A 15575-nucleotide genomic window follows, 5' to 3' on the forward strand; every position below is an offset into this window, starting at 1 on the left:
GTGGGAGAAAAAACCGGCTTTTGTTATATTAGTCCGTTAGTCCCTAGCCGTTTTTCGTGTGGGCGTCCGTTCCTGCTTTTAACTCTTGCCAGCCAAACAACCGGTTCTTCGAACTGCGACTTTTGGCAAGAGAAGGCTTGGGAGCCGGCACACTACTTGTCTGACTGCGAGTAGGACTTCTAATATAACTCCAGTCGGCCAGTCCCCGAGCCGACTAGTCGAACCCGGTGCCGGACGGAACAAGTAAATGAGATGACAAGGTCATAAGCATGATACTTTTCGTTCATAAATAAGGGATGGCAGTCCCCGAGTCCTCCTCGGGGGGCCTATTGTCTCGTACTTAATACAAAAGTTAGCGTGATACATACTGCGCTTCAATTGTAAAATCTTCGAAGGAGATTGGCGTTCCATGGTCGTTCTGACTCCTTGCCGGAGTCGTCTCTCTTGCGTGCCTTCGGCTTCTGTGCGTCGATCAGGTAGTAGGAGTCGTTGCCTAGAGCTCTCCTGATGACGAAGGGGCCTTCCCAAGGGGCTGAGAGCTTGTGCTGGCCGGCTGTTCGATGGATCAGCCGGAGCACAAGATCGCCCTCTTGGAAAGATCTTGGCCTGACTTTCCGGCTGTGGTAGCGGCGCAAACCCTGCTGGTAGATGGCAGACCGGCTGAGGGCTAACAGTCGGCTTTCTTCCAGCAGGTCGACGCCGTCTTCTCGTGCTTCCTTGGCCTCCGCTTCCGTGTATATGGTTACTCGAGGCGAGTCAAACTCGATGTCAGTTGGGATGACCGCCTCAGCACCATATACAAGGAAGAAAGGGGTGAAGCCAGTTGACTTGTTTGGTGTAGTGCGCAGACTCCAGAGGACAGCCGGCAGCTCATCGAGCCAACAGCCGGCTGAGTGCTCCAGAGGTACGACCAGTCGAGGCTTGATGCCGGAGAGGATGAGGCCGTTGGCTCGCTCGACCTGGCCGTTTGACTGCGGGTGGGCGACAGATGCTAAGTCTAGTCGGATACCTTGGGCTGCGCAGAAACGTGCCAAGGCTCCTTTGGCAAAATTCGTGCCATTGTCGGTGATGATGCTGTGTGGCATGCCGTACCGAGTTGTTATGTCTGCAATGAACGTCACAGCAGTCGGCCCATTCAGCTTCTTGATCGGCTTTGCCTCAATCCACTTGGTGAATTTGTCCACGGCGACGAGCAAATGCGTCATGCCGCCGCGCGCCATCTTGAATGGGCCCACCATGTCCAGTCCCCAAACGGCAAAGGGCCAAGTGAGGGGAATGGTCTTGAGTGCCGAGGCCGGCATGTGTTGCTTGGAGCTGAAGAGTTGGCACCCCTTGCAATGTTTAACTAATTCTTTGGCGTCATCCAAAGAAGTCGGCCAAAAGAAACCATGGCGGAAGGCTTTGGCGACAAGTGATCTTGAGGCCGCATGGTGGCCGCATTCTCCTTGGTCAATGTCTCTGAGGATTGCAATGCCCTTCTCTTGCTCGACGCACCGTTGGAGGATTCCAGTGACACTGCGCTTGACTAGTTCTTTGTTGACGATTGTGTAGGATCCGGCTCGACGTTGGACTTGTCTTGCTTCTGTTTCGTTAGCCGGCAGGTCTTGGTTTACTAGGAAGTTGAGGATGGACTGAGCCCATGATGGAGCCGTGACTTCTTCTACTGCCAATGTGGCTATTTCCACCAGGGTGGGCGGGCTGGGTGGTGAAATGCTGGAGTCGGCCGCCGGCTGTCGTGCTGGTGCAGTCCCCGGGCCGGCTACCGCAGTCCCCGAGCCGGGTGCGGCAGTCCCCGAGCCGGCTGCCGAAGTCCCCGAGCCGGCCGCCGAAGTCGCCGGGCCGGCTACGGGAGTCTTGGGATCGCCTACTTGGTTCTTCGAGCCGGACCCGGCCGCATCGGGGTCAGGCGGCACGAAGATGGAATCAGACTCTGGAGACGGCTTGATGGACGGCTTGAGGAGGCATTGTTGAGCGACGCCGGTTGGAATTGCTTGCCGAGTGGAGCCTATTCGAGCCAGGGCATCGGCTGGCTTGTTGTCGGCTCGTGGTACGTGGAGGAACTCACATCCTTCAAAGTATCCGCTGAGTTGTTGGACCAGGAAGCGGTAGCTCGCCATATTCGCGTCCTTGGCGTCCCAGTCGCCGGATGATTGCTGGACCACTAGGTCCGAGTCGCCATAGCATAGGATCCGGCGAATGCCAAGTTCTTTGGCAAGCCGGAGCCCGTGTATGAGCGCCTCGTACTCGGCCACATTGTTGGAGGCGGCAAAGTGGATCTGTAGCGTGTATTTGAGCTTGTCGCCTTTAGGGGAGGTAAGGACGATGCCGGCTCCCAAGCCGGTGCGCATCTTGGACCCGTCGAAGTGCATGCGCCAATGGGTGGAGTCGGGAGCCGGCGGCAGGTACTGGGTCTCGGCCCAGTCGACGAGGAAGTCGGCCAGGGCTTGGGACTTGATGGCGGTGCGGGGCTGGTAGAAGATTGTGTAAGGGGCCAGCTCGATGGCCCATTTTGCCACCCGGCCGGATGCGTCCCGGCTGCCTATGATCTCGGCCAGCGGGGCGGTGCATACGACCGTGACGGGATGCTCTTGAAAGTAGGGCTTCAGCTTCTTGGCGGTGAAGTACACGCCGTAACACATCTTCTGGTAGTGCGGGTAGTTCTGCTTTGAGGCGGATAGCACCTCGCTCAAATAATACACCGGCCTCTGGACCGGCTGGGCTCGGCCTTCTTCTGGGCGCTGGACTACGATGACGGTGCTGACCACCCGGCTGGTTGCGGCAATGTAAAGGAGCATGGGCTCTTTCTCAGTCGGCGCCGCCAGGACAGGCGGCGTGGCCAGCATCTTCTTCAGCTCGTGAAAAGCTTGGTCGGCCTGGTCGTTCCACTCGAAGTGAGTGCTCTTCTTCATGAGGCGGTAGAGGGGGAGAGCTTTCTCTCCGAGCCGGCTGATGAAGCGGTTCAAGGAGGCCAAGCACCCGGTGAACTTCTGAATGTCTCGAAGCTTGGTGGGGATCGCCATTCTCTCGATGGCCTTGATCTTCACCGGGTTGCATTCGATGCCGTGTTCGGAGACCAGGAAGCCTAGGAGCTGGCCGGCTGGCACTCCGAACACGCATTTCTCGGGGTTAAGCTTGATTTGGAATCGGCGTAGGTTCTCAAACGTTTCCTTGAGGTCTCCCAGCAAGGTGCCGCGCTTCTCCGTCTTCACCATGATGTCATCCATGTAAACATGAGTGTTTCTGCCGAGCTGCTTGAGGAGGCACTTCTGCATGCAACGCTGAAAAGTGGCACCGGCATTTCTCAAGCCAAATGTCATAGTCAGGTAACAGAAGGCTCCAAATGGCGTGATGAAGGCGGTTTTCAGGCGGTCGTCCGGATCAAGCTTTATCTGGTGATATCCGGAGTAAGCATCCAAGAAACTCAACAGCTCGCATCCGGATGTGGAGTCTATCACTTGGTCAATCCTTGGCAGAGCAAAGGGATCTTTGGGGCAGGCCTTGTTGAGGCTCGTGTAGTCTATACACATGCGCCACTTGTTATTCTTCTTCAGTATGAGGACCGGGTTGGCGAGCCACTCTGGAAAGAAAACTTCCATGATGAAGCCGGCCGCCAAGAGCCGGGCTATCTCCTCCCCTACAATTCTGCATTTCTCCTCCGACAGTCGGTGAAGGGGTTGTTTGACTGGCTTTGCGTCTTCTCGAACGTGTAGTTTGTGCTCGGCGAATTTCCTCGTAACACCCGGCATGTCATTGGGGGACCATGCGAAGATGTCCCGATTCTCACGGAGGAAATCGGCGAGCTCGCCTTCCTATTTGCTGTTCAGGTTTGCCCCGATGACGGCAAACCTCTCTGGATGCTCGGGGTCAAGAGGTATCTTCTTCATCTCCTTGGCCGGCTGGAAAGATCCTTGAGCGTCATGCTCCTTGGGGTCGGGAGACACGGCCGACTGCTTGCCGGCTATGGCCACGACTCGGTCCAACATCTTCTTTTCTTCGGCAATCACAAGGGACTCGGCCAGCCGGCTGCTGGCTGCTGCGCACTCGGAGGACTTCTTGTAATCACCGGCTACGGTGATGACGCCTTTGGTGCTTGGTATTTTCATCTTGAGGTATGCATAGTGGGGAACTGCCATGAATTTAGCCAAGGCAGGTCGGCCAAGCAACGCATGGTAAGGGCTCTCCAGGTCCACCACTTCAAACCAGATCGCTTCCCGGCGGAAATGCTCCTTGTCCCCAAAAGGTACATCAATCTTGATCTTGCCAATGGGGGCGCAGGATAAGCCGGGTACGATGCCATGAAACACTGTCCGAGTAGGCATGAGCTGCTTCGTCTTGATGTTTAGCTTCTCCAGGGTGTCACGGTACAGGATGTTGATGCTGCTCCCGCCGTCTATCAACACACGGGAGAAGCGGGCGGCGCGTTTGTCCGTTGCAAGGGTGGCTTCCAGGACCAAAGCATAAGAGCCGGGAGACGGCATCACCACCGGATGGTCGGCCCAGCTCCAGCTGATGGGCTTTTCTGACCAATGCATGTGTCCGGCGGGGTTGGCAGCGACCACGCTAACTTCCTGGTGCTCTCGGCGTTTGTTGCGCCGGTCTTCGGGCTGGCTTGTAAAGACGATGTAGGTTGCTTGCTCGTCGGGGAATTCGTCGTGCACGGCTCCGACTGTGGGCCGAGCGGCCGGAGGCAGCGGGGCCGGAGGCGGCACGAGCCCCTCGCCTTTAGAGATTCGGGTGAGCCAATGGCACTTCCGGGTTGTGTGGTTGGATGGCTTCGCGCCGTTGTGGAACTTGCACGGGGCGTCGAGAGTTTGCTCGTAGGAGAAGGCAGGCTGCCAAGCCGGCCTGCCGCCCTTGGGCTTCTTGGGCGCCGGTCGCTCTTTAGGCGGCGCGTCTTCGACTGTGGCCACCTGCCGACTGACGGGAGGCGGCGCGGGGCCCTTGCGCTTGTGGTCATTCGGGTGGGGGCGTCGGCCGGAATCCCCAGCCGGCGTCTTGGGCGCCGGGTTAAGTACTTTCCCGGACGCGTCTACCCGAAGCTCGGTCTTCATCGAGGAGTCGGCGGTAGCGTACTTGTCCGCTATGTCCAGAAGCTCGTCGAGGGTAGTCGGCTCGTCGCAGAGGAGCTTGTGCTTGAGGAGGGTGCCTTCTCGGCATCCGGCCGTGAAGTATTCTATGGCTTGCACCTCGTGCACCCCCTCGCAAGAATTGCGAAGCTCGGCCCAACGCGTGAGGTAATCGCGAGTGGACTCGGCGGGGCCTTGTACGCACAAGGAGAGCTGTCTGGGCTTGGGAGCCCGCTTGTAGGTGCTGGTGAAGTTGCGGATGAAGGCTTCTGTGAAATCTAGCCAGCTGTTAATGCTGCGCGGATTGAGGCTGTTGAGCCAGGTCCGTGCCGTGCCTTGCAGCATGAGGGGCACGTACTTCACGGCAACGCGCCGGTTGCCGTTGGCTATGCTAACCGCCATGGAGTAGTCGATCAACCAATCTTCCGGCTTCACGGAGCCGTTGTACTTGGGCGTGTCTCTTGGGAGCGAGAACCCTTTGGGAAAGGGCTCATCGCGGATGCGGGGGCCGAAACAAGGCAGGCCGACATCGTCTTCTTCTTCCAGCGCTAGGGATCGCGCCAGGCGGTCGATCCAATGGCGGGCGTCGTTCTCGCTGATTCCTTCGCGGCGGCCCAGCCGGCCGCTGAGAGTCGGGTGCGCCACTGGTGGCGGGGCGGGATATCTCTCTCCACGGGGTGGAGGCGGAGGCGGGTCGCCACGCCATTCCATGGCTCGGGGATGGCCGTCCGCGTCTCGCTCGATGGAGATTCAGGTCCGGCTACGGCTGGCAGCCGGCTCTTTCTCGCGCCGCGTGCGGGTGTCGCTCGTAGCCGGCGTCCGGGACATCGCGCCGTGATCTCGGCGCGGGGGAGGGCTTCCCGCGCGGGCGTCTGCTTCGTGCCGCTGCGCGGCTGCATCGATCAGTTGCTGGATGCGCCGGGTCATGTGGGGGAGGTCTTCGGCCTCCAAGCCGTCCAACTCGTCTACGGCCGCCTTGGCGGCACGCAAGTTCTCGAGCGGCGTGGCATAGACCGGGCGGTCGACTCCCAGTGTGTCGGCGATGACGGCGCCGCGTTGCTTGACAAGGCCGGCCCGGCTCGGCCCTCCTGGGGCCGGCGTGCCGAAGGCGGCGCGGTCAGCTTCGCGCTGGTAGGCCTTAGTGAGGCATCTTATGGAAGCTAGCCTCCGGCCCTCTGCGAGGAGGGCGAGGCGGCGTGCCTCCAGTGCTTCGTCGTAGGCATTAGCCGGGAGGGGAGCGGACAAGTCGTGGGCCGCCGTGTGCGAGGCGTTGCGGGCGCTCTCGTCGGCCAGGCCGCCGTGGCTGACAACCATCACTTCGGTGGTGACAGCATCGCAGCCGTCAGCTCGAGGAAGCGGGTCGTTGTAGATCGTGACGTTGGTGGGGAAGGTGTCGTAGGAGGCCGTGTCGGAGTCGACAGGCATCGGGTCGGTGGAGCCAACTGACTCCAGGTCCGCAGCGGGCTCGCTGGAGACATGGAGCTGGCTGAGAAGGTTGGCGAGGTGGTCGGTGCCCGCATCGGAGGCGAGCTCGTCGGAGATGAGAGTTTTGTCGAGGATATCGGCGAGGCCGCTTGCCGCGTAGATGCTGGTGACACCTTGCAGCGCGTTGTGGCAAGCGCCATCGGGCATGCCGGGCTGGCTATGCTCGCGGGGGAGGAATAAGGTTCCCGTCCAGAACAGATCTCCGGACGACGGTGCACCTGGCCCCACGGTGGGCGCCAAATGTCGGGTGGTAGGTGCGACATATGCCAACGGGTGGCTTATCATTATGGGAGCCAGTAAGACATCACTGGTGCCTGGAAACGGGATAAGGCGAAGACATGCACGCCGGCGGATCTTACCCAGCTTCGGGGCTCTTCGTGGAGATAACACCCCTATTGCTGCTCTGCGGGGTCTCCGCATGCTCACTAGATGAATCAAGTAGCTACACAATGCTCCTTGAGCTGTTTGGGGGGAGGAGGAAGAAGGGCACGGCTAGCCTGCTTCTTCTCCTCGTGGGGTGTCTAGAACTAGCAGGGGGTCCAACCCTTTGCATGGGTGCCCCGGGGGGTTTATATAGGCCTACCCCCCAGGGGTACAATGGTAATCCGACTACGCGCGGGGCCCAGCCGTCTGTGACTGCGCTCGCCGGCTTCTGCGCCGGCTGCTAGGGCCTGCCGACTGGTGGGTCTCGCCGGCTGCCGGCACCTTGGTTGACAGGCAGGTCCCACTGTCCAGGGCCTGGTCGGTGGCTGGTTACTGTGGCTTCATCTTGTTGACGTGAGCTTCATCGTGGTAAGCATGGCTACAGTACCGCCGCCTGCCAGGCGATCGCTGTAGCCTTACCGCGTCTTGTCTCCTTAATGGGGCATCCTCTTCGAGGGAAGCGGCAAGCCGGCTGCGGGGAGCCGGCTCTGTCTTGGGCCAACTGGTGGGAGGTGTGGCCGCCTTCGGGCGTCTCTTTGCTCAAAGGGGCCCACCGCCTGTGGGCCGTGCTGGCGGCCCGTCGTGGTTGATGCCAGGGTCAGCATGGCAACAGTGCCGCGCCGGACGGGTCATGCCTACCCCGTACGGTGCATTGCGCCAGGCGTGCTCCGGGATTCGGGGGCGGCAGGCTTTACTGTAGCCACGCCCCGTCGCACTGCCGTTAGGTGGGTACAAACTTTCGTGGGTACGGCCTTGACCACTTTAGGGGGAGCTGGCTTCTTGGAGTCGGCCTTCTCATGGCCGGCTTCTTGGAGTCGGCCTTCTCATGGCCGGCTTCTTGGAGTCGGCCTTCTCATGAGGGCTAAAGTCGGACCGCCTTCCGAAAGCCGGCCTGGGTGGCAGCCAGCAAGGGGAAGGCGGCCCCTATGTCTTGAATTCTTGAGAGCCGGGCGGGCTCGTAATTTTTTCAGAAGGGCCAGGGGAAGCCGGCTAGGCTACCCATGGCTATTTACTCCGACAATGTTCAAGTAGCTTAATCCAGGTTTTCCATTGAAAAACACTTTTCAAATAACCCTGTATGCTTTCCAGAAATTCTACATCATTCCTGATCAACAATATGTTAACAACATATACTCATCAAAAATTCTATAGTGCTCCCACTCACTTCATTGGAAATACAAGTTTCTCATAAACTTTGTATAAACCCAAAATCTTTGATCATCTCATCAAAGAGTATATTCCAACTCCGAGATGCTTACTCCAGTCCTTAGAAGGATTGCTGGAGCTTTGCATACTTGTTAGCATCTTTCAGAATTGACAAAAACTTCTGGTTGTATCACATACAACCTTTCCTCAAGAAAATCATCGAGGAAACAATGTTTTGACATCCTATCTGCAAGATTTCATAAATAATGCAGTAACTGCTAACATAATTCCAACAGACTCTTAGCATCGCTACGAGTGAGGAAGTCTCATCGTAGTCAACTCCTTGAACTTGTCGGGAAACATCTTAACGACAAGTCGAGCTTTCTTAATGGTGACACTTACCATCATTGTCCGTCTTCCTTTTAAAATCCATCTGCACCCAACAGCCTTACGACCATCAAGTAGTTCTTTCAAAGTCTATACTTTGTTTTATACATGGATCCTTTCTCAGATTTTATGGCCTCGAGCCATTCGTCGGAATCTGGGCCCACCATTGCTTCTCCATAGCTCGTAGGTTCATTGTTGTCTAGCAACATGACTTCCAAGACAGGATTACGTACCACTCTAAAGTAGTACACATCCTTGTCGACCTATGAGGTTTGATAGTGACTTGATCCGAAGTTTCATGATCACTATCATAAGCTTCCACTTCAATTGGTGTAGGTGCCACAGGAACAACTTCATGTGCCCTGCTACACACTTGTTAAAGTGACGGTTCAATAACCTCATCAAGTCTCCACCATCCTCCCACTCAATTCTTTCGAGAGAAACTTTTCCTCGAGAAAGGACCGTTTTCTAGAAACAATCACTTTTGCTTCCGGATCTGAAATAGGAGGTATACCCAACTATTTTTTGGGTATTCTATGAAGATGCATTTATCCGCTTTGGGTTCGAGCTTATCAGCCTGAAACTTTTTCACATAAGCATTGCAGCCCCAAACTTTTAAGAAACGACAGCTTAGGTTTCTCTAAACCATAGTTCATACGGTGTTGTCTCAACGGAATTGTGTGGTGCCCTATTTAAAGTGAATGCGGTTGTCTCTAATGCCTAACCCATAAACGATAGTGGTAATTCGATAAGAGACATCATGGTATGCACCATATCCAATACGGTGCAGTTATGATGTCCGGACACACCATCACACTATGGTGGTCCAGGAGGTATTCGTTGTGAAACAATTTCCACAATGTCTTAATTGTGTGCCAAACTCGTAACTCAGATATTCATCTCTATGATCATATCATAGACATTTTATCATCTTGTCACGACGATCTTCAACTTCACTCTGAAATTACTTAAACCTTTCAATAATTCAGACTTGTGTTTCATCAAGTAAATATACTCAGCATCTACTCAAATCATCTGTGAAGTAAGAACATAACGATATCCACTGTGTGCCTCAGCACTTATTGGACTGCACACATCAAAATGTATTACTTCCAACAAGTTGCTTTCTTGTTCCATCTCACTGAAAACGAGGCCTTTTAGTCATCTTGCCCATGTGGTATGATTTGCATGTCTCAAGTGATTCAAAATCAAGTGAGTCCAAACGATCCATCTACATGGAGTTTCTTCATGCATATCTACCAATAGACATGGTTTGCATGTCTCAATCTTTTCAAAAACGAGTGAGTCCAAAGATCCATCAACATGGAGCTTCTTCATGCATTTTATACCAACATGACTCAAATGGCAGTGCCACAAGTATGTGGTACTATCATTACTATCTTATATCTTTTGGTATGAACATGTGTATCACTACGATCGAGATTCAATAAACCATTCATTTTAGGTGCAAGACCATTGAAGGTATTATTCAAATAAACAAAGTAACCATTATTCTCCTTAAATGAATAATCGTATTGCAATAAACATAATCCAATCATGTCTATGCTCAACGCAAACACCAAATAACAATTATTTAGGTTTAACACCAATCTCGATGGTAGAGGGAGCATGCGATGCTTGATCACATCAACCTTGGAAACACTTCCAACACATATCATCATCTCACCTTCAGCTAGTCTCCGTTTATTCCGTAGCCTTTTATTTTGAGTTACTAACACTTAGCAACTGAACCGGTATTTTAATATCCTGGTGCTACTAGGAGTACTAGTAAAGTACACATTAATATAACGTATATCCAAAATACTTCTGTCGACCTTGCCAGCCTTCTCATCTACCAAGTATCTAGGGTAGTTCTACTTCAGTGACCGTTCCCCTTATTACAGAAGCACTTAATCTCGGGTTTGGTTCAACCTTGGGTTTCTTCACTAGAGCAGCAACTGATTTGTCGTCTCATGAAGTATCCCTTCTTTCCCTTGCCCTTCTTGAAACTAGTGGTTTAACCATCAACAATTGATCCTCCTACTTGATTTCTACTTTCGCGGTGTCAAACATCGCGAATTGCTCAAGGATCATCATGCCTATCCCTGATATGTTATAGTTCATCACGAAGCTCCAATAGCTTGGTGGCAATGACTATGGAGAACTATCACTATCTCATCTGGAAGATTAACTCCCACTCGATTCAAGTGATTGTAGTACTCAGACAATCTGAGCACATGCTCAACGATTGAGCTTTTGTCCCTTAGTTTGCAGGCTTAAGAAACTTGTCAGAGGTCTCATACCTCTTGACGTGGGCACTAGTCTGAAATCCCAATTTCAGTGTTTGGAACATCTCATATGTTCTGCGACGTTTCAAAAACGTCTTTGGTGCCACAATTCTAAACCGTTAGCATTACGCATTGAACTATCATGTAGTCATCAAAACGTGTATGTCAGATGTTTTCCCAACATCTACAGACGACGCTCGAGGTTCAGCACACTGAGCGGTGCATTAAGGACATAATCCTTCTGTGCAGCAATGAGGACAATCCTTAGTTCATGGACCCAGTCCGCATAATTGCTATTGTCAACTCTCAACTAAATTTTCTCTAGGAACATATCCAAAACAGTAGAACCAAAGCGTGAGCTACGACATAATTTGCAAAGACCTTTTTGACTATGTTCATAATAATTAAGTTCATATAATCAAATTATTCAATGAACTCCCACTCAGATAGACATCCCTCTAGCCATCTAAGTGATACATGATCCGAGTCAACTAGGCCATGCCCGATCATCACTTGAGACGGACTAGTCATCATCGGTGAACATCTTCATGTTGATCGTATCCACTATACGACTCATGTTCGACCTTTTGGTCTTCCGTGTTCCGAGGCCATGTCTGTACATGCTAGGCTCGTCAAGTTAACCTAAGTGTATTGCGTCTGCAAATCTGGCTTACACCCGTTGTATGCGAACATTAGAACCTATCACACCCGATCATCACGTGGTGCTTCGGAACAATGGACCTTAGCAACGGTGCACAGTTAGGGGGAACACTTTCTTGAAATTTTAGTGAGGGGTCATCTTATTTATGCTACTGTCGTTCTAAGCAAATAAGATGTAAAAACATGACAAACATCACATGCAAATCATAAAGTGACATGGTATGGCCAATATCATCTTGCGCCTTTGATCTCCATCTTCGAGGCACGACATGAACACCATCGTCACCGGCATGACACCATGATCTCCATCATCATGATCTCCATCATCGTGCGTTCATGAAGTTGCCTCGCCAACTATTACTTCTACTACTATGGCTAATGGTTAGCAATAAAGTAAAGTAATTACATGGCGTTTACATTGACATGCAGGTCATAAATAAATTAATACAACTCCTATGGCTCCTGCCGGTTGTCATAATCATCGACATGCAAGTCGTGATTCCTATTACAAGAACATGATCAATCTCATACATCACATATATCATTCATCACATCCTTTTGGCCATATCACATCACATAGCATACCCTGCAAAAACAAGTTAGACGTCCTCTAATTGTTGTTGCATATTTTACGTGGCTGCTATGGGTTTCTAGCAAGAACGTTTCTTACCTACGCAAAACCACAACGTGATATGCCAATTTCTATTTACCCTTCATAAGGACCCTTTTCATCGAATCCGATCCGACTAAAGTGGGAGAGACAGACACCCGCTAGCCACCTTATGCAACTAGTGCATGTCAGTCGGTGGAACCAGTCTCATGTAAGCGTACATGTAAGGTCGGTCCGGGCCGCTTCATCCCACGATGCTGCCGAATCAAGATAAGACTATTAACGGCAAGTAAGTTGACAAAATCGACGCCCACAACAACTTGTGTTCTACTCGTGCATAGAAACTACGCATAAACCTAGCTCATGATGCCACTGTTGGGGAACGTAGCAATAATTAAAAAATTTCTACGCATCACCGAGATCAATCTATGGAGTAATCTAGCAACAAGGGGAAGGGGAGTGCATCTACATACCCTTGTAGATCGCTAAGCAGAAGCGTTCAAGAGAACGGGGTTGATGGAGTCGTACTCGTCGTGATCCAAATCATCGATGATCCTAGCGCCAAACAGACGGCACCTCCACGTTCAACACACGTACGGAGCGGAGACGTCTCCTCCTTCTTGATCCAGCAAGGGGGAGGAGAAGTTGATGGAGATCCAGCAGCACGATGGCGTGGTGGTGGAAGTAGCGGGATCCCGGCAGGGCTTCGCCAAGCACAAGCGGGGAGGAAGAGGTGTCACGGGAGGGAGGGAGGCGCCAGGGCTTCAGGTGCGGCTGCCCTCCCTCCCCTCCACTATATATAGGGGCCTAGGGGGGCGCCGGCCCCTTGTAGATCCCATCTAGGGAGGGGGCGGCAGCCCTAGGGGTGGCTTGGCCTCCAAGCCAAGTGGAGGCGCCCCCACCCCTTAGGGTTTCCAACCCTAGGCGCATGGGAGGCCCAAGGGGGGCACACCAGCCCACCAGGGGCTGGTTCCCACGCCCCTTCAGCCCATGGGGCCCTCTGGGATAGGTGGCCCCACCTGGTGGACCCCCGGGACCCTTCCGGTGGTCCCGGTACAATACCAATGACTCCGGAAACTCTCCCGGTGGCCGAAACTGGACTTCCTATATATAAATATTTACCTCTGGACCATTCCGGAACTCCTCGTGACGTCCGGGATCTCATCCAGGATTCCTAACAACTTTCGGTTAACCTCATACTAATATCTCTACAACTTTAGCATCACCGAACCTTAAGTGTGTAGACCCTACGGGTTCGGGAGACATGTAGACATGACCGAGACAACTCTCCGTTCAATAACCAACAGCGGGATCTGAATACCCATGTTGGCTCCCACATGTTCCACGATGATCTCATCGGATGAACCACGATGTCGAGGATTCAATCAATCCTGTATTCAATTCCCTTTGTCTATCGGTACGATACTTACTCGAAATTCGATCATCGGTATCCCGATACCTCGTTCAATCTCGTTACCGGCAAGTCTCTTTACTCGTTCTGTAACACATCATCCCGTGATCAACTCCTTGGTCACATTGTGCACATTATGATGATGTCCTACCGAGTGGGCCCAGAGATACCTCTCCGTTTACACAGAGTGACAAATCCCAGTCTCGATTCGTGCCAACCCAACATACACTTTCGGAGATACCCACAGTGCACCTTTATAGCCACCCAGTTACGTTGTGACGTTTGGTACACCCAAAGCATTCCTACAGTATCCGGGAGTTGCACAATCTCATGGTCTAAGGAAATGATACTTGACATTAGAAAAGCTTTAGCAGACGAACTATACGATCTTGTGCTAGGCTTAGGATTGGGTCTTGTCCATCACATCATTCTCCTAATGATGTGATCTCATTATCAACGATATCCAATGTCCATGGTCAGGAAACCGTTGTTGGGGAACGTAGTAATTTCAAAAAAATTCCTACGCACACGCAAGATCATGGTGATGCATAGCAACGAGAGGGGGGAGTGTGATCTACGTACCCTTGTAGATCGACAGCGGAAGCGTTAGCACAACGCGGTTGATGTAGTCGTACGTCTTCACGGCCCGACCGATCAAGCACCGAAACTACGGCACCTCCGAGTTCTAGCACACGTTCAGCTCGATGACGATCCCCGGACTCCGATCCAGCAAAGTGTCAGGGAAGAGTTCCATCAGCACGACGGCGTGGTGACGATCTTGACATACTACCGTCGCAGGGCTTCGCCTAAGCACCGCTACAATATTATCGAGGATTATGGTGGAAGGGGGCACCGCACACGGCTAAGAATATGATCACGTGGATCAACTTGTGTGTCTAGGGGTGCCCCCTTGCCCCTGTATATAAAGGAGCAAGGGAGGAGGAGGCCGGCCCTAGAAGGGGGCGCGCCAAGTGTGGAGTCCTACTAGGACTCCCTAGTCCTAGTAGGATTCCACCTCCCATATGGAATAGGAAAAGAGGAAGGGAAAAGGAGAAGGAAGGAAGGGGGCGCCCCCCTTCCCTAGTCCAATTCGGACCAGACCAAGGGGAGGGGTGCGGCCACCCTTGAGGCCCTTTTTCTTCTTTCCCGTATGGCCCAATAAGGCCCAATATGTATTCCCGTAACTCTCCGGTACTCTGAAAAATACACGAATCACTCGGAACCTTTCCGATGTCCGAATATAGTCGTCCAATATATCGATCTTTACGTCTCAACCATTTCGAGACTCCTCGTCATGTCCCCGATCTCATCCGGGACTCCGAACTCCTTCGGTACATCAAAACTCATAAACTCATAATATAACTGCCATTGAAACCTTAAGCGTGCGGACCCTATGGGTTCGAGAACAATGTAGACATGACCGAGACACGTCTCCAGTCAATAACCAATAGCGGAACCTGGATGCTCATATTGGCTCCCACATATTCTACGAAAATCTTTATCGGTCAGACCACATAACAACATACGTTGTTCCCTTTGTCATCGGTATGTTACTTGCCCGAGATTCGATCGTCGGTATCTTAATACCTAGTTCAATCTCGTTACCGGCAAGTCTCTTTACTCGTTCCATAATACATCATCTCACAACTAACTCATTAGTTGCAATGCTTGCAAGGCTTATGTGATGTGCATTACCGAGAGGGCCCAAAGATACCTCTCCGACAATCGGAGTGACAAATCCTAATCTCGAAATACGTCAACCCAACATGTACCTTTGGAGACACTTGTAGAGCTCCTTTATAATCACCCAGTTACGTTGTGACGTTTGGTAGCACACAAAGTGTTCCTCCGGCAAATGGGAGTTGCATAATCTCATAGTCATAGGAACATGTATAAGTCATGAAGAAAGCAATAGCAACATACTAAATGATCGGGTGCTAAGCTAATGGAATGGGTCATGTCAATCACATCATTATCCTAATAATGTGATCCCGTTAATCAAATGACAACACATGTCTATGGTTAGGAAGCATAACCATCTTTGATTAATGAGCTAGTCAAGTAGAGGCATACTAGTGACGTTTGGTTTGTCTATGTAT

The sequence above is a fragment of the Triticum aestivum genome, chromosome 5A (genome assembly GCF_018294505.1).
Source record: "Triticum aestivum cultivar Chinese Spring chromosome 5A, IWGSC CS RefSeq v2.1, whole genome shotgun sequence".
In the NCBI taxonomy this organism is placed as follows: Eukaryota; Viridiplantae; Streptophyta; class Magnoliopsida; order Poales; family Poaceae; genus Triticum; species Triticum aestivum.